The 19224-nt window shown below is 37.8% G+C and overlaps 1 protein-coding gene across 5 annotated transcripts in view; it reads left to right on the plus strand.

The window, feature by feature from the left end:
* LOC131425831 (uncharacterized) overlaps positions 1-19224 on the plus strand; it is a 175691-nt gene that overhangs the window by 30094 nt on the left and 126373 nt on the right. The gene's annotated exons all lie outside the window — the stretch shown is intronic.

The following is a 19224-nucleotide window of genomic DNA, read 5'->3' on the forward strand; positions in this document are numbered from 1 at the left end:
TACAAAAAAAAAGTTACATGTCATAATATGTCATCCAGTCTAAGTCCAGTTCTAAAAATACTGTCACGATTTGATTCTACTTTGCAGGCACACCTGCAGTCAACCAAGTTCGTATTGAAATAGTTCTCAATCGTTGAAATGTTAGCTATGATTACAAACACCCACTCTCAGAAAATATCAACGAAAAGATATAAAATGAAACATCAAACAGAAATCATCGCCAATTTATTGATAACTGGGACCATAAATAGGCAATAAACTGGCGAATGTATTTATTGTTGTTGCGATAGAATCGCGCGCTTGAAACGAAGTGCTGAAGAGTTGAACTAGTCTTTTACGTCTTCAATCCATTTCTAGTTGGATTGAAAACATCCATAAATGCATATCAGGTTTATTGTAAGGTTTGAATTAGTTGCGTTTTTCGGACTGCTATTGTTAGAACAGCTTTGGGAAACATGATTAAATCTGTAAATAAAACATAGTAACGATCTTAAGTTTTCAGTATTTCTCATTCCTGAGACTTTATTACAAGCAGACAGGCCCGTACCCAGGATTTCGTTTCGGGAGGGGCCCGGATCAAAAATAAAACAACTAACTTCTTCATATCTCATTCTTGGTGCGCGTTTAGTGCCTCTTGTTTCTTGGAAGCGTGAGTGCAAATTCATAAGTAATCAATCAACAAAAAAGAATTTCCGAATTCGCATAGAAAATAATTTCCCACTTAAGTAAATATTCGTATATTCTAAAAATTGAAATTGAGAAAAAATTGATTTTAACTTTTTCATAGTACGGATTCAACTTCCGGTTCCGGAAATTCAGAGTATCAAGAGTGTGAACCTTCAAGTTCAGGAGTGTGTTATTGTGAATGACAATGTAAAACCTGTTTTAATCCACCTAGTGGTGTAATGATGCCTTTCTCATATCAATCATACTGTCATATATAATACTGTGGTATTCTTCAAAATTATTTTTCTTCGATTCTTTAAAGAATAACCGAAATAGATTTGTTCGACCGTCTACTGATAAAAACTATCAATTGGAAAAGATTTGAGGTCGATTCAGAAAACTTTTTACGGTTTCTCGCTCTTTTCAGTGATGGTATAATATTTTTAACACACTTTACCCTATATTTCCGGATCCGGAAGTCGGATCCTGATGAAATTCAGGAATTACGTATGGGACCACAGGACCTTTCATTTGAACCTAAGTTTGTGAAAATTGGTCGCGCCATCTATGAGAAAAGTTAGAACACATATTTTCATTTTTTTGCACATTTTACCCCATAACTCCGGATCCGAATAATATGCAGGAATTTTGTATGGGACCACAAGACCTTTCATTTGAATCTAAGTTTGTGAAAATCAGTTCAGCCATCCCCGAGAAAAGTTAGTGCAAAAAACGTTACATACACACATACACACATAAACACACACACATGCAAACACACACACAGACATTTTGCGTACTCGAAGAACTGAGTCGAATGGTATATGACACTCGGCCCTCCGGGCCTCGGTTCAAAAGTCGGTTTTCACAGTGATTGCATAACCTTTCTATATGAGAAAGGCAAAAAGAGCTTCTTCTAGTTTGAACATTTTGCTGGTTTCAATTCGAATATATGTTAATGGTTCCGAAAGCACGGAAAAAAGAGCGTTCAAAATTTTTGATACGTAACTCTTACCGATTTCTCAAACAATCTTCTTAGTAACGGTCAAAAACTACACAATAGAGCCCACGAAAATTTCCCTGAGAGAACTATGACAATTTTCGAAAGCATGGTTTCATAGATTTCTATAAAATTTCAGCCAAATCCAAATTCGGGAAAACACAATATAATGAACGGTTACTAAGGGGTTAACCAATTTTTGTGTCAAAAACGAAGAGCCGATTGAGCTGATATTGATCTATTTACAGGGTGTGTTAGTTGATGCAAGCTCAGAGATTCTCGTAACGTAGTAATTGTAAACAATTCAGTCACGGTAGTCTTCGAAGAGCAAATAGGATGGAAAATTTTGACTTTCGTTCCCTTTCGATCCAATCGATGTGAACATTGTGTAACAAGGCTCAAACAGTAATTCCGTATTTGTTTATTTGTTTATTTGTTAAAATAATTTATCTGACAAATAATAGTCTAAATGAAAGGAAAAAGGTACAAACGCTCAATTTATAAAAAAGAAACACTTGATAACTTTTGTGCAAACTTATGCCATGGTTCCCCAAATTCGAACAGATGTTCAACTTTGGAAAATGCACGTATACATTCTGTCATTCGTTCATGTAGTCCGAAAGTAGTACGATGAAATCTTGGTTGAAGTAGACTCGTCGAGCGTAGAGATCGCTGAGAAGCACGGAAGTCAAGGAGAGATAACAATTTTGGTGAATCAATATCGCCATTGATTACTTTAGCCACAAGTAACGCTTGCTGTATTTTTCTACGTCGCTCTAGTGTTTCCAGTCCAATCAGGCGACAACGGTCAGGATACGGTGGGAGATCCAGTGGGTTCCGCCAGGGAAGGTCCCGCAAAGCAAATCGAATAAATCTCTTTTGTACACGTTCTATCCGTAAATTCCAAACCAGTTGGTAAGGACTCCAAATTAAACACGCATTTTCAACTAGTGGACGCACCAATGAGCAATACAACGCTTTCAAACAATACGGATCCTTGAAGTCCCGACTAATTTTTGCAATAAATCCGAGTTGCCGCGTTGCTTTGGAAATTAAAGTTGATCGGTGTAGATTAAAGGTGAGTTTAGCATCCAACAAAACTCCGAGATCATTGACAAATTCGACTCTATCAAGCGTTTGTCCATCAATTTGATAGTCAAATACTATTGGATTTATTTTGCGATGAAAAGTTATAACTTGACATTTCACGGTACTGATTATTAAAAAGTTTCGTCGACACCAGTCTACGAAAATATCTAGGAGCTCCTGAAGATGGACACAATCTTCAACAGCACGGACTGCCAGGTACAGCTTTAAGTCATCAGCGTAAACCAATCTGCATCCGACGCCAAGTAGTAAAGCAGCATCGTTGAAGAACAGCACAAACAGTAGTGGACCAAGGTTACTGCCCTGAGGAACACCCGATTTATTCGTGAACGGAGAAGAAGTACAAGAGCCAAGCTGCACACGTAGTACTCTGTCGCATAGATAAGAGCTCAACCATTTTACAAACGTTCTCGAAGCGCCTAATCGAGACAATTTTGCTATTAGTATTCCATGATCTATTCGATCAAATGCAGCTTTTAGATCGGTGTAGATGGCATCAACTTGTGACTTTTCTTCGATCCGCGTAATACATGTCGATGTAAAATCCAGTAGGTTCGTATTCACTGATCGTCCAGGCATAAAACCATGCTGGTCGGTGGATATGTATGTCTTCGTTTGAGATAATATTGAAGCGCTAACTACTAGCTCAAATAGTTTCGACGCTGCTGGCAAACTAGTTATACCACGATAGCTTCGAAATTCAATATTCCAGAATACTGCGTACTAGTTCGTTTTAACATTCTGGAGAAAATACACTGTCTCGAGTGTGGCGCTATCACGACTGATTGTTTCGGTTATCAATCGGTTATCCAATAATGCACACTAATACTCACTGTCGATGGTTTAATTTTCTTTTTTTCAAGACAGTTCATGAAAAGTATACCATGATAATCCCAGATAATCGACATCATTGACCCATTCAACCTCCCTAGACTGCATCGGAACACTAGTTTCGGCTTCAGTACATCCCGGTTTAGTCAACAGTTACCAACGTACAAAAAAGTCCAACCGAACATGTTTCCAAAGTGCGCTCGCGTTCGTCTTTTGCCTTGAACACGACTGACTTTACTGTGGGGCGCCTTTTCAAAATTGTACTTAAGCTAAAAACATAATTTTTCTTCATGCTATCGGAAATATGATCAGCAATTTATGACTCATATTATCATATCATAACTTTTGTTTGGATCTTCCCTCATGAGCCAAGAGCTTCTTTTCTTAAACCAAACAATAATCACATTCTTAAATTGAATGGCTTGGAATTGACATGGTCTGATCAAGCAAAATACTTAGGTTTAACGTATGACAAAAAACACACTTTCATGGATCACATTGAAGGAATCCAGGCAAAGTGTAATAAATATATTAAATGTTTAGATCCTCTTATAAACAGAAATTCTAAGCTCTGTCTAAAAAAAACAAATTATTAATTTGTAAACAAATTTCAGACCAGCCATGATTCATGCAGTACCAATTTGGTCAAGTTGTTGTTCCACCAGGAAGAAAACGCTTCAAAGGATTCAGAATAAAATTCTGAAAATGATTTTGAAGCGTCCTCCCTGGTTTAGGACAAATGAGTTACACAGACTCACAAATATAGAACCGTTAGATGTAATGTCACATAATACTATAATCAAATTCCGACAAAAATCGATGCAATCTTCAATTGAATCGATTCGCTCTCTGTATTAGTTAGTATGTTAAGGAGTGTATCGAAAAGTATTTAGCAACATTGATTATTGAATATAAAAGCGAAAAAAAACATATTTTGACATCAGTTTTCGATATATTGTAGAAAAATTACATTTTTATGCATTTCACTGATTATATTGAAGAAAATCCTAGTTTCTGTGAAACGCTCGCATTTTGGACTTGAAATTCTTCATTAAATTCTGCACAGTTACTTTTGTGACTCTCCTGGCAGCTGTCCTATTTTTTTTGAACTCCTGCATGTTTTGGGACACTGTACCTTCCTTCCGAAAGTGCCGCTTGACAGTTGCTCAATACCTTTCAATTGGCCGAAGTTGATGTCCTTTTCCACGAATTGTACATTATTTTTTGACAACCACTGTAGAACGGAGTTGGCGTAGTGGGCTGAAGCCAAATCCTGCCAGAAGAGAGAAGGAGCCTGCTGCCAACACTTTTCCATCGCCACCGTGGTGTCAGTGTCCGATGTAATTCATAAAGACCTAATTTGTCAAATGTCAAAATGTTAGATGAGCTTGAATTTTACTGGTTTCGACTGTAACTTGCGTTCTACTAGCAGGTGCGACTGTATGAATTTAAATGCACCTTTTACCGGCCAAGCAGATGCATGCTTCTGTGGCTCAGTCGATTAACAGACGTACTTGCGATCCAATGATTCTCGGTTCAAGTCGCGACGGTTGCTCTCAGTATTCTTTTTTTTTTATTTCAATGAACTTCATGTATGAAGTTTTAGACACAATATTAAATGTTCTCCACGTAAATTTGCGTGAGCGGCGACGCTGCAGTTATGTGCATCTAATAAGATGTAAAATCACAGGGTTTTTTTTAAAGTGTGAAGCAGATATGTGCTTCTGTGGTTCAGTCGATTAACGAATGTGCTTTATGGTCTAATGTTTCTCGATTCAAACCGCGCTGCCGGCTATCGATCTTTTATTTTTTATTTCATTCGAATTCAAGGCATGCAATTTTCCGAATCACACAATTTTACACGTTCTTTAATATAAATTTGTGTAAAATATGACGCTCCATTTATGTGCATCTAATAAGATGTAAAAACACAAGATTTTTTCGAACTGTGTATCGAAATTTCAATTTCAGCTGATATCAGATCACATTACTCAAAATATAAACCTTAACCAAAACAAACACGAATAATGGTCCACGCAACCAACGAGTCATAGGTTGCTTTGTGAAAAGATATCAACAAAACGTGTCGTCGGATGACAGCGAAACAACGATGCAATAAGGGCAGTAAATAGTTAGCATGTCCTGACGAAAAAATAAAGCACAATTGAATAAATTCATTCCCGACCGTGTTCTTCAGACACTGTGTCAAGCAATAAGATTTCCGCCGTTACTTATTGCCTCTTGAAACCAATCTACCATGCAGCAACCAACCAAATCGAAAATGAAATTTATGGAGATACTTTGTAGCGCTGAAAGTAAAACCTCCGCCTACGAAACACGATCCCACCCCGAACCTTATCTTGTTTGGATTGAATACGGATCCTTTCGGTTATGTTCTTTTTATGGAACGGAATCAATTATTCAATCTGCTTCTTTCATGTGCGGATGGAAAAGAGTACATTCTAACAAAATTTGTTCAAACGTACATTCACCCACACACTGTCAAAAAGCAGAACGATTTTACCGTTCCAATACATACACACGCCGGCAGCTCAGTCATTGTCGATGAGGAAAAAACGTCTCGGATAGTCCCGGACGGTCCCGTCCCGGTCGTCCAGGTCGTCCCGGTATAATGCCAACAGGCTATAACACATAGATTTCGCAACACAATATGAATATGTTAGGCAAATAAGATATGTGCACATTGAAATCTAGCCATGATTAATTTTCCTCATCTAATTTGTTTGTCAATATAAAGATCTACCAACAGGCTCGTTGTTGATGCACGTTTTGACATGCGCTTTGCTGACACAAAAGCATTGTTTGTCAAATTGAAACGAACGAAGCACGAAACCAATCAGTTCGAAAACAATAGTGCGTAAGTTATGCAACAAATTTCAATCAAAATTTGACTACGTGGTTACGGTTGATGAAACTAACCAATCGTCCCATGACGAAAGGGCCTAACTGCAAATGAGAGACTATCTTTGTTTACTTTCTCTTTCGATTATTACGGAGACATTAAAAAAATGTCTACAAAGCTTTCAATATCAATCGGATGCTTGAGGTTTCGATTTGAAAGTTACGTGAAAAGTTAAGCGTCTAATACAAGTTCCATCGGCAAATTCGCGAAAGAAAAAGTAGTCAAAGAGAAACTGTTATTTGCAGTAAACCGGAGAACCTCTCAACGAGTGAACACTTCGAGTCGTGGTTTGGCGAGTCGAGATTTCGACACAGTAAGTTTTTCGCTGGTAGTCCAGTGAAAAGGAAGTCCATCGGGCTATAGACGAAAATTTACCGGCAATATAGCCTAAGTAACTGTGCCATCAATCGGCGTCATCTCAAGTGACCTGACGTCAACCAGAAAATTTTCCAATTTCTGACGCATCCTGGCTAGTTCGACAATGATTTTCAAGGCTAAAAAGTGTTTAGACTCGAAGAGCAAAATCTTCATTACTACAAAAACGATTAACTAAGAAATTTAACTTATCAAATATTCGAAAAAGTGGCTACTACCATTCATCCAAAAGCATACGATTTCTGTATTGTTTGTATTTTGCAATCTTGCCATTATGCAAAGCATAGTGGTATTATTATGGTATACAAGAAACACTATCAACATTGTGCCAAAGCACAATACCAGCAATAGGTAGCAAGTCATCAGACTTCACATCCCCGATCTGGTTGAAAATGTGAACTCGTTGACATTATGAAAAACCATTTATTACGAAATAGTAGCAAGCGACTTGTGATACGGTACATTGTCTTGGTGAAAGAGCACTTTGATTGTTTTCATTTGAAGTCGTTTATCTCCGATTTTTTTTATTCAAACACATCAATGTTACGAAAATTGTTATGTCAACCAAATTCAATTAGCATATTGAGATCAGAACCTTTGCGGCCAACATTTGCCTTTTTGGTCGGTTTGAACGGTTCTCACTCTCTGCAGTTCAGTCGGCTAACGATCGCTTTGACTCCAAAGTGTAAAGATAGATCCAGGTTTCGACCATTGTCGCACATCGAGATTGTCGTTTTTGGTCCGAATGAGTAAATGGGACACTAAATCTAAGGGGATTATATACCTTCGGGCACGTTTTTATTCGCCCCTTTGAGTGATGGTATAAAATATTTAACACACTTTACCCTATAATTCCGGAGTCGGAAGTCGGACTCATGTATAATTCAGAAGTGTTGCAAAGGACTATGAGACCGTTCATTTGAATCTAAACTTTTAGAAATCTGTCACGCCACCTCTGAGAAAAATTAGTACGAGGGTTGTTACTTATGTATTTAGCCTAAAAATGACCTAACAGTATTAAATTTGATCGGAAATGGTTTTATTTGTTTTTCAAAATATTCTCCTACTTTTGCATACGCATGCATCAACCAATTTTCATAAAAAAAATTTCAGTTTTTTAACTCTTCAACAGCTTCTTCAGGAGTATTGAATCACTCTCCACTCAGTTTATTCTTCACGGAAGTGAACAAATAGCAGTCGTTATGTGCCAAGTCAGGACGGGTGGTACATCAATTCGACGTTTTGGGTGCTCAAATATTCGATTGTTTGAGCCGATGTGTGAGAGCTTGCATTATCGTGATGAAGAATGATTTTACGTCTTGTGTTTGTTTTCCTTATTTCACCAAAAACTTCTGATAAAAAATTGTGGTATACAAATCAGAATTGACGGTTTTACGATCCTCTGAAGCAACGGTAGCGATATGGCCGTTTGTTCCGAAAAAACAAGCTACCTTTTTCTTTGAAGTGCTTCGAGCGTGAACAATTTTTGTTAAATTTGGTTCTTCTTGGAATACCTCTACAGTTTAGTTTCGGGCTCATATGAGTAAATCCATGTTTCGTCACCTCTGTATATGTTAGCACCACGATTGATTTTTTCAGCATTTCATTGCATCAATGCGAGTCTTTTAATATGTTCGAGTGATTGTCAAATTATGTAGGACCCAACGAGAAAAATTTTTTTATAACACACATTTTCACACTATTGCTCAAGGCTACCTCCATTTCACGGTACGTCACATGACGATCTTGCACTATCAGATATTTCTCAGTTTCGATGTTTTCTGGCAGAACAACTGATTTTGCACGACCTTCATTGAATTTATCGCCCAGTGAACTGCGATTACGATTGACTTCGTTATACCAGTTTTTCACAGTCATATAGGATGGTGCTACACTGCCAAAAGTCGAGCTAAGTTAATTGAAGCACTCTTGTCTTGATAATCTACGACGAAAATCGTACCAAATCGTTCACGAAAATTTTCACGATTCAATTCAAATTTTTTTACTATACGTATTAAGAACCTGTTTCTCAGATTACTGTTTAATTAGATTTAATTAGTTTCAGTTCAGCTAGGATTGATATTTTCAGTTTAATTAGTATAAACAATATTAGGGGACGGGTATATCGTGATGGGCCTTTCACGCAGTCCACTTGGGTTCGATTCCCAACTCCACACATAGGGTCAGAAAGTTTTGTTGGTCCAAAGAGGTGAATGGCCTTTAGGTTAAAACTATTAACTATTATTAACTCTATTATCGAAACAAAAATAATAATAATGTATTAAGTATAAGTAAAATGTGTCTTTTGGATGATTGTAATTTGTTGATGCAAAAGATGAGGAGTTTTTATGCCTGTTGGAGGGCAAGTTCGATAGAAACTTACTTCAGTGGGCTTTTATCTGCTCCTAAATAACCAATTTATTAAGATTGATTCGAATAGTTCACAAAAGCATGCTTTAGTATTTCACACAAAGTTATAAACAAGAACATGTAAAATTGTGTGATTTGAAAATGATATGTTATGAAAAACAATGGAATAAAAAACAAAAAATCGGTAGTAACAGCGTGGCTTGAACCGAGAAACATTGTATCTCAAAGCACGTCAATTAAATGACTGAGCTACAGAAGCACATATCTGCTCGTTGAATAATTTATACATATAAATCCAAGATTACACTCAGAGCCTGTAAAATTGAATGGATTGTTGCGTCATTTGAAGTTAACATGAATTGTATCGTTTCTAGAATTATATCACCTGTAATTTTTTTTCCTGTTTATAGTTCCGCTAGTGACTATGATGGAAGTATAGATTTGTAAATTAATTTTTCCCAATAGTTGGATCGAAACATACTTTTGCTTGTTATTACCGAACAGGTCGCTTCTATCTTCGTCTTCATCATAGTTGTACTGCTGGATAGAGCAAGAGTAGCTTCGGGATCTAAAAATGGTTCTAAATATAAATTATTTTCAAGTACTTAAGCCAAAATACCCGGACGTTAAATATGCATGCTATCGAACAATTTCGCATCATATTCCACGGCTCTTTTAATTTGCACGTATAAGTGTGATACGTGTCAGTTCCAGTTAGTAGCAATCAGATCAACAACACTTTTTCGCAAAACTTGTAAACATGTTTGTTTTCTTTCGGTATTGTAGTGTAACCATGGTATTCTTGCGACGCTTTTCTTTGTTTATACAAAGTTAAACGCAAGATTACGAAGGTTCATACAAATCAATAAAATATGTTATATCGACGTCTTTTAAGGTCGCATTGAAATTAATTATACAAAATTTATTGAAATACTTGGCTTTCATTCATTTACTTACTTCATTTAGCTGAGAAGTCAGCACGAGTACGAGAAATCATGAGTTTCATAAAATTATTGATTGCGAAGCATAATGTGAGATGGGTTGGAAGAATTTAGCCAATGGTATCATACAAAAAGCAAGAATACACGTTTTTCTATCCTTTGAACTATTTTTAACGTATTTATCTACTACCATACGTTATTATTATACTGATCTGTCAAATTCGAATGTGCTATCGTGCACCGTTTCTTATATATTTTTATCCTGCCAAGGGCATATGAGTTTCCGTAAAAGTTGTTCTAGCGAGAAATTTCAGTCCCCACCGTCGAGTTAATGAAAGTTGTCAAGCACATTTTATGCTTTAAACCGTAGGACGGACGAGTAATTGCGGTGTATTTTCCCGTAAAGCCTGCCATCATACTGTCACACTTCGCAACATGCCTGCTCTGGAAGCATACACAACTGAATATGACCTTGATGATGATTAAATTATATTTAAATATTTATGCAACAATTTACCACACTCCACCAATTTTGCACTCAACAAGCCCACAGCGTATATGTTTTGCTATGACAACCGTACCGAAAATTATTCCACCCACTTTTTTTCGACCCGCGCGTAAAATGCGTCGTCGTCGTCGTCGTCGTTGTCGTACCCACATATGAGACAGCACAGCATAGCTCCGAGCCACGCAGGATGTTTTCTCCGCCAGTGTGACGTAATAATATGACCCTTATCTCATGTCGAATGTGTTTGTCGGTTTTTCTTATATCCCAAGTATTCCGCTTTCTCTGTGATGCTCAACTCATCCTTCCCGTATTGCATGCTGGTTGGCAGGTTGGTTGGATGGTGTAAAGCATTCGCAGGTGAAACTATTGTCACAGTAGGCGTCCCTAGAGAGTAGAAGTTTACGCAATTAAAGGACATTCGTCGATAAAAGTATTGAGAAAATTTTCCCCTTGGAACTTGAAGCTTGAACTGAAGTGAGCTGAAAGCAGCGCCTTACCCCATGCTTCCCTTGTGATAGACTGCCAAATGAGCGACGTGACGACAGGGGCATGTACAAATATGATAAACAAGGTGACAATCACGCCGACGATGACGGTACCGACGTCAACGATCACATCAAATTGCCATAAACTCAGCTCATGTACTCATGTCCCGGTTGAAATGACGTTAACTGTAGTCTCTCCAAATGTTTGTTTTAAGCTATGAAGCTGTAGTTTGATTTTTGTTTTATGCGAGGCAAAATTGGAAAATATATTGCCCGCTCATGTCCGCTTCCAATTTCATTTTACCTCATACTCGCAGTTTGGTATTCCGATTGGGCTGGTCTAAGCTGTGTCGCAGAAAATCACATTTGCGAACATGTCTAAATCATCGATGGTTGATGGAAAGTCTGCAGACAAACACGGAAGATAGATTGAAGCACTTAGGTCACGTCTCCGATTTGGCATCGTAGGTTTGTCAAGATTTTTCTTCGGTACGAGATAACGTAGATTCATGACCAAGTTGATAGCGTAATTTTTGTTATGTAAACACCAGCGTATCTTAGTGTGACTTTTCCCTTTAAAATTTCCCATTCAAGTTCTAAAGAAGATTCGAAAATATTGTTGCTTATGCTTGTTTTTAGCAAGCTAAACTTTTTCGAAGCTTAAAATCGATATTCAGGGCTTCAAGCCGCTGTAAAAGTAAAAATTAAATAATGGCACTTTCAATTGTTCCTTGGGGCTTCATTGTTACATGACAGGGGACCAATAAAGAATTCAGCTGACAACACCACAGAGAGGTAGTTGACGTCATATGACTTTCATTGAAACTACAATTCTTTGACCCCTTCTAGCTCAACCTGAGAAAACAAGACAAAATCTGTTACTTTATAGTGATTATAATAAAAATAACTATAAGCTCTGCGCCGTTCGAGAATATCAAAACAGACGGCGCATGACGCTGTTTCCATAAATTATCAGCAGCGGATGCGGCGCCATTAGGCGTATGTTATTATTACTAAATGTTGTAATTTTTCAAAAAAAAACGCGGCTGTCTCAGTCTTCTGATAGAAAGGAGTGATGTTTATTTTAGTGCGTTTTATTTCTTTCTGTTTATTTCGACCTTTGATGTAAACTTTTCTTTTCAGAGGAAAATGAAGTCTGTCATTTACAGTCCAGTTTGTCGATATCTGGCGCTACGTTGTCTGGTCAATTTTAGAACAAGAAAATTGACCAAACAATGTAGCGTCAGATATCGACTTTTTGATTATTAAAGATAATTTTCATAGTCCTTCGAAAGCCTACCCCTACCACTACTTCTATAGCTTACCGCTTTTTTCGTCCGTTTTACCATTCACTTGATGTAAGCAAGTCAGAAACACACCTTAAAGCACAGTTTTGACGTGAATACGTCTTAAGGTACGATTACATTAGCCAGTTTATCTGCACAAACTTGTGCAGTTTGACTGTATCATAGTGTAATCGGTTCGCAGTTGTCTGCAAGCAGTCAAAATCGGCTTGACTGTCCATCTGTATGCAGTCAAAGTGTGCAGATTATCTGTGACAATGTAATCACTGTGTGATCATAGTCGACAGACAAACAGTTGATGACTGTACAGACAAATTTGACTGTTTCTGAAACTGTTGTGCAGAAGTTGTCTGCCACAGATTCTATGACAACCAAAAACTTGTTTATTACATCCAAACACAAAGCAAAACGTTCCAGCACTAGTGTGAGAAGTGAGTACACGTGGTTTTCCCCAAGAGGGTTGGTTTCGTGATCAATTATTTTCTAATGTGTAGAAACCAGATAGTAATAAAAAACCTGTTTTAATCCACCTAGTGGTGTATTGATGGCTTTCTCGTATTACTCATACTGTCACATTCTCATATATGTGGTATTCTTCGAAATAATTTTTATTGCTTCTAGAAAGAAAACGAAAAAAATCAATTAGCACAACCAACAACCAACAAAATGAAACAGTTTTGCTATTGCAAGTACTTCTGCAATCGGTGTAAATGAGGTCGGTTCGAATGAGCATCTGTTAACATGACTTACAAACTGTATTGATTTTAGTCAATTTTATAAGATTTTATATGATTCGGCCATCGTACTTTAAACGACGGTTTAAATTTTAAATACTTATAATTTTAGAAATGGCAAAAATGAAATTTTAAACACTTGCATCCGCGCAGAAGTTCAGAAGCTCAGGAGTTTTGGCCTTTTATTTGAACCTAAATTTGTGAATATCGGTCAAGCGACCTCTACGAAATGAGAGTGAGTTCCATTTTTGAGTATATGACCACTATTTCAGGAACACTAACAGGAAGCCGGGAATAGCCCAAGGCTCTTTGTATATGATGCTGTGGCTCTTTAGTTTTATACACAAATATTGTTTATTTTACAAAAAAGTACTTAAAATCGATCGAAATCGATTAACGAGTATTGGACCCCAATTCTATGGCTTAACCACGTGTACTAACTTCTCACCGAACCGCGTTGTCAATGTCGTCATTTCCAGTAGAAATAATGAAGCTTATCGCATATTTCGTAGAATTCTTAATAGAAATTACTATTGAATTTTCCTAGCTCCTCCTTCACGATAAAATGCAATGGATCTCCAGAAGCATAGTACTGGAACGTTTTGCTTTGTACTTGGATGAAATTATTATGAAAAATTAAACAATGAATTAATGAAAAAAGTTAATTATGATTTATGCTCGCATTTGAAGAAAAATACTGCAGAGTCAAATCAAAATCAGTTTCAAAGTTCAGGAAGGATACAAACAAAGCACTTGACTGGGAGCTTCTCCCTCTCCGTCGTATTCATTTATTTCCGAATACTATTTGTATCAAATGACACTAAATCAGTGAACACCAAGATACAGATAGAAAATAAGAAACAGAACAACCAAAGTACTGTAACAAAGATGAAATATTTTGAAATGAAATATGAATTTAAATGAAATGACTACCATTTGTTTTTATCGAATAGTCACGCATTGACATTTTTTTTATGCATAAATATCTGTTTATTAATCTTATTTTTGTGTATTACATCAACATTTTACAGTACAAGTGTTTTGACCCTTTGGCCTTTCATCTTTGTTGTTCATACGATTCGTTATTAATATTAGGTGTTTTAGTTACTCTTGTTTTACATACTAATGTTTAATCATAATATTTATTTTAATTATTTATAAAATGTCTACCTACTTATAACTATCCCTAACCTAATACGTACAAATTTTGAATTATTTGTATTTCAGAGATTGAGCACCTCTCTTCAAATTTCGTGCAGTATTGTTCGAATTTTTGTTCTAGTATATCCAGTGAGGCAATCTCATGTACTTCACTAGTCCTTGTCCAAGGGGGTAGATTTAGAATCATCTTTAAGATCTTACTTTGAATGCGTTGAAGCCTAAGTTTGTGTGTTCGTGCACAACCTCGCCAAACAGGGACTGCGTATTCAATTGCGGGGTAGATGATTTGTTTATAGACAGCCATCTGATTCTTCAGGCACAGTTTAGATGTTCTACAAATCAGCGGATACAGAGACCTAATGAGTATGCTGCATTTTTGAACGATTTTGTCAACATGTGACCTGAATATCAGATGTCTGTCAAAGGTGAGTCCTAGATAGATAACTTCATCGGACCATTAAATGACCTCATCACCGAATCGTATTCTGCATTCGTCTGATGGAACAAGTTTTGGAGATCTTGAATGTGGAAACAAGATGACCTGAGTTTTTGCTGCATTGATCACAATTTTCCAGCTTGTAAAATATTCTGTTAAAGCGTCCAGACCTGTCTGTAGTTTATTTTTCAGAGCATTAATGACACGACCTTTGTAAAGAATGGCAGTATCATCAGCAAATTGTGACAGAACACCACCACCTGGAAGAGGTGGGATGTCTGATGTGAAAATGTTGTATAGAATGGGACCTAGGATACTTCCCTGGGGTACACCAGCAGGAATAGTAAATCTTTCTGAAAGTGCATTATTCAGAGAAACCTGGAATGCTCTATCTGCAAGATAATTTTTGATAATTTTAATAAGATACATGGGAAAATTATACCGATGCAGTTTGAACACCAGTCCATCGTGCCACACATTATCGAATGCCTTTTCAATATCCAATATTGCCATGGCAGTCGTTTTGGACACTGATTTGTTTTGCTGGATGACGTTGTTAACCCTTGTGAGTTGGTGGATGGTGGATCTTCCTTTCCGGAACCCAAACTGTTCTTCCAGAAATATGTCCTGTTCATCTGCGAAAGCAAGAATTCGCCTTTGTATTGACTTTTCAAACAGCTTGGATAGGGCAGAGAGTAAGCTGATGGGCCGATAGCTCTTGGAAAAGGAAGGATCTTTCCCCGGTTTCAAAACTGGGATAACTTTAGCTAACTTCCACATTGAAAGGAAGTAACCAAGCTCCCAGCACCTGTTAAAAATTTCAGCTAAGAAGACAAATGAGCGAATACTCAAATGTTGAATGTGTTGTCGAAACCGGGGGCCTTCATATTTTTGGATTTTTTCACAAAAGCCATCAGCTCATTCGCAGTGACTCTACTTTCCTCAGGAACCAAGCTGTCTGATTGGTCAACCTCAGCTACGCTATCAGCAACGGCTCTTTCATATGGACTAACAATGTTAAGTCCTAAATTGTGAGAACACACAAACTGCTGGCCTAGCGCATTTGCCTTCTCTACTGGTGTGATTAAAGGTATTCCTTCAGCTGCGTCCTGGGGTGACATCAGAGGAGGAATAGGCTTCGGTTTTTTCTTAAGCACCTTCGTTAAGGACCAGAAGGGCTTTGAATGTGGGAGAATTACTCGAAGCTTTTGCTGGAAGTTCCTGTTGCGAAGCTCAGATATCCTTTCCTGGATTATCCTAGTTAAGTTGTTATAAGTAGTCTTCCTATCTAGAATGCCAGTTCGTTGATACTGCCTCCGGTAGATATTCCGAAGTCGGATGAGTTTCTTGGTGACACTGTCGATTTGAAGAGAGGAACTCGGCATATGTTGTACTGGAACCGCCCTATCACGAGCGACTGTGATTGAATGCTGGAAGGAAGATAGGGCCGCATCGATTTCCATCGGGGAATCAAGTGGCAGATCAATATTAATATGTTGGTCGGCGATTTGTTGAAATTGGACCCAATCGGTGCGATAATAGTTCCTCCGAGGTTGAATAGGCACTGTTTCTGGTGAAGATCCCAACGTCAATATTACTGGAAAGTGGTCAGAAGAGAGCTCGTTGAAGACAACCGGAGAGCTGTCTATGGCGATGTTGCTGATGAATATATCCAAAATGGAATGAACTCCCGATCTGGAAAGTCGCGTTGGTTGATCCGGAGCGAAGATGTTGTATTGTCCAGCTTCGTAATCTTCGGCAAGTACGAATCCGTTTCGATTCTGTCTTCTGTTTCCCCACAGCTCATGCCGTGCGTTCAGGTCCCCAGCAATGATGAATTTGTTCTGTCGTCGAGTGAGCATAGCCAGATCTCGCTTCAATGATGCACACGTACCATCTCGAAGATTGGTTTGTTTGGGGCAGTACGCTGCAATGATGATGATGGGTCCCATCGTCGTTGTAATCTCAATTCCGATGGCTTCTATGAGTTGCAATTTAAAGGCTGACAGAAGCCTGTGCTGAATGGATCGTTTAACGGCAATGGCAACTCCCCCTCCTCTGGTAGTTGTCCTGTCGAGCCTGTGAATCCTGTAATTGGAAATAAAAATAGAAATTTCAGGTTTAAGATGAGTTTCAGTTAAAGTAGCAATATCGGCATTTTTCTCTTGAAGAAAGTCGGACAATTCAGCAGTTTTGCTCCTGAGTGAGCAAGCATTCCAATTTACTATAACCAATTCATTATATTGCATATTCGATGATGAATTTGCCTAAGGCGTTGATTTGATCTAACCGCGTTCTGCAGTTTCGTAGTTTTGTTGTCATTGTTTCAAAAATGACGATCAGTTGTTCAGCAGAGAATAAATCACCAGAGTCATCCTTTGCTTGTGGTTGATTATTGCCCCATCCAGGAGGGATTCTTGAGGAAGATTCTTTTTGAGATCCAGCGGCTGATGTCTTTGGATTGCTGCGAGGAAGTGGCGGCAAATTCGGAATATCCCTCTTCGGTGGGAGCCGTGGGAAATTAATTTCATCCTTCTGTGGAACATTTTTGCGCGTTGATTGTTTACGGGATGCCTGTTGTCGAATTTTTGTGAACTCAGCACGTTTGGGACACGATTTGCTAGTAGATGGATGGTCGCCATCACAGTTCACACATTTTACAGCGATGTCATCTAGTAGGCAATCGTTGGTATTGTGTGGTTCGGCACATTTCCCGCACCGACTTTTCATGTGGCAATTCCTCGCTCCATGGCCGTAGTTCATACAGTTTGTGCACTGTGTGACATCCCGATGTACCGGTTTATACTTTTGCCATTCGATGATTATGTGAAATAACGATTTAATCGTTTTCAGTTGACTCATGGTGATGGAGCCCTTCTCCAGATGAATCAGGTACAGTTGATCTCTAAACTTTTTATCCGTATTATGTCGCTTCATTTTGAACACCATCAAAGGCTTTAGTCCAGCCTCCGACAGTGCCTGCTTTAGTTCGGCTTCCATCATGTCGGGTAGTCCTCGAAGTACAACCTTCATAGGTTTGTTGGCGGCAATATCGTGTGTGAAGTATTCCGCTTTTGTCTGCTTCAGATAACATTCCACTCCTTTGTAGTGGTTCAAAGCCGGAACAGTTATTTTGTAGCCTTCAGTACATAAACGGATTGTTGCCTGTAGTCCTTTGCTGATCAGTGTGTTGAAATCCGAGCGTAGAGTTGGTGGGAAGCCCTTCAGGTAGAAAGGCGGCATTTTTTCCTTCTTCTGCAGTTCCTCTTCGACATCTACTGGCAGATCAGCATATTGGTTTTTACTCAGCAAACGATCGTTTACCTGTACATCACTTGGCTTCAGACGCTTAGCATCCTTTGGATCCTTCTCGGATCTATGGCGGTTTTTACCCATAGCTTGGGTAGGTAGACAACTGCGAATAAAAAATAAAACAAAATCGAAATTAGTCGTAGTAGGTTATTCGTCTATCCACATCGAGTGTTAGATGACGAATGTCACGCATTGACTTTGTGCACGGAGCACATATATATATATATATATATATATATATATATATATATATATATATATATATATATATATATATATATATATATATATATATATATATATATATATATATTCCTTCTTTAATTGCTTCGAAACAAACCAAGTAGCAACGCAACGAACTTCCGTTTGTGAGATCAGATCGATATTTTATCATAATGCAATATTCCGTGAAAAGTTCTCTGCCCCACAAAATTTCTTCCAATGTGATCACTTTGTGCAGAAAAACTGCAATAAACAGCCCACTCCCTATATTTAAGTTTGTGACCACTTTGATTTGTCTGATCAATGTAATCACAATGCAGACATGCTCAAAAAGTCTGTCACAGTCAAACATAACAACTGTCAAAGTATTCACTGTCGGCAGTCAAACTTGACTGTTGCAGTCATTTAACTGTGAATAGTGTAATCACATTGCCAGACCAAATATAAACTGCCGAAAAATTACTTGTCTGTGGCAGATAAACTGTGACAGATAAACTGGCTAGTCTGATCGTAGCTTTACTTTACTATGGGCCGCCTTTTCAAAATTAGCTCTGTGAAAGAATGGGTACACTCTTAGAAAAAAATAAATTTACGTTTGCCGTAAATTCAAGCAAGCCGTAATTGCTTCGGAAATGACACAATATTACATCTACTAACATGTAAAAATAAATTTTGCGCCTGGATCGACTTATCTTTACATGCTATGAATTGTGAATGTAAGTGAAACGCGACGCTCCTTCCATGTGCATCTATAAAGATGTAAATTTATCTAAATGTGTATGTTCAAATAATATTTTCATTTTATATGTTTCAGCACTTGAATTTTACACGTTTCAGCATTTGAAATAT

The sequence above is a fragment of the Malaya genurostris genome, chromosome 1, assembly GCF_030247185.1.
Source record: "Malaya genurostris strain Urasoe2022 chromosome 1, Malgen_1.1, whole genome shotgun sequence".
Classification (NCBI taxonomy): domain Eukaryota; kingdom Metazoa; phylum Arthropoda; class Insecta; order Diptera; family Culicidae; genus Malaya; species Malaya genurostris.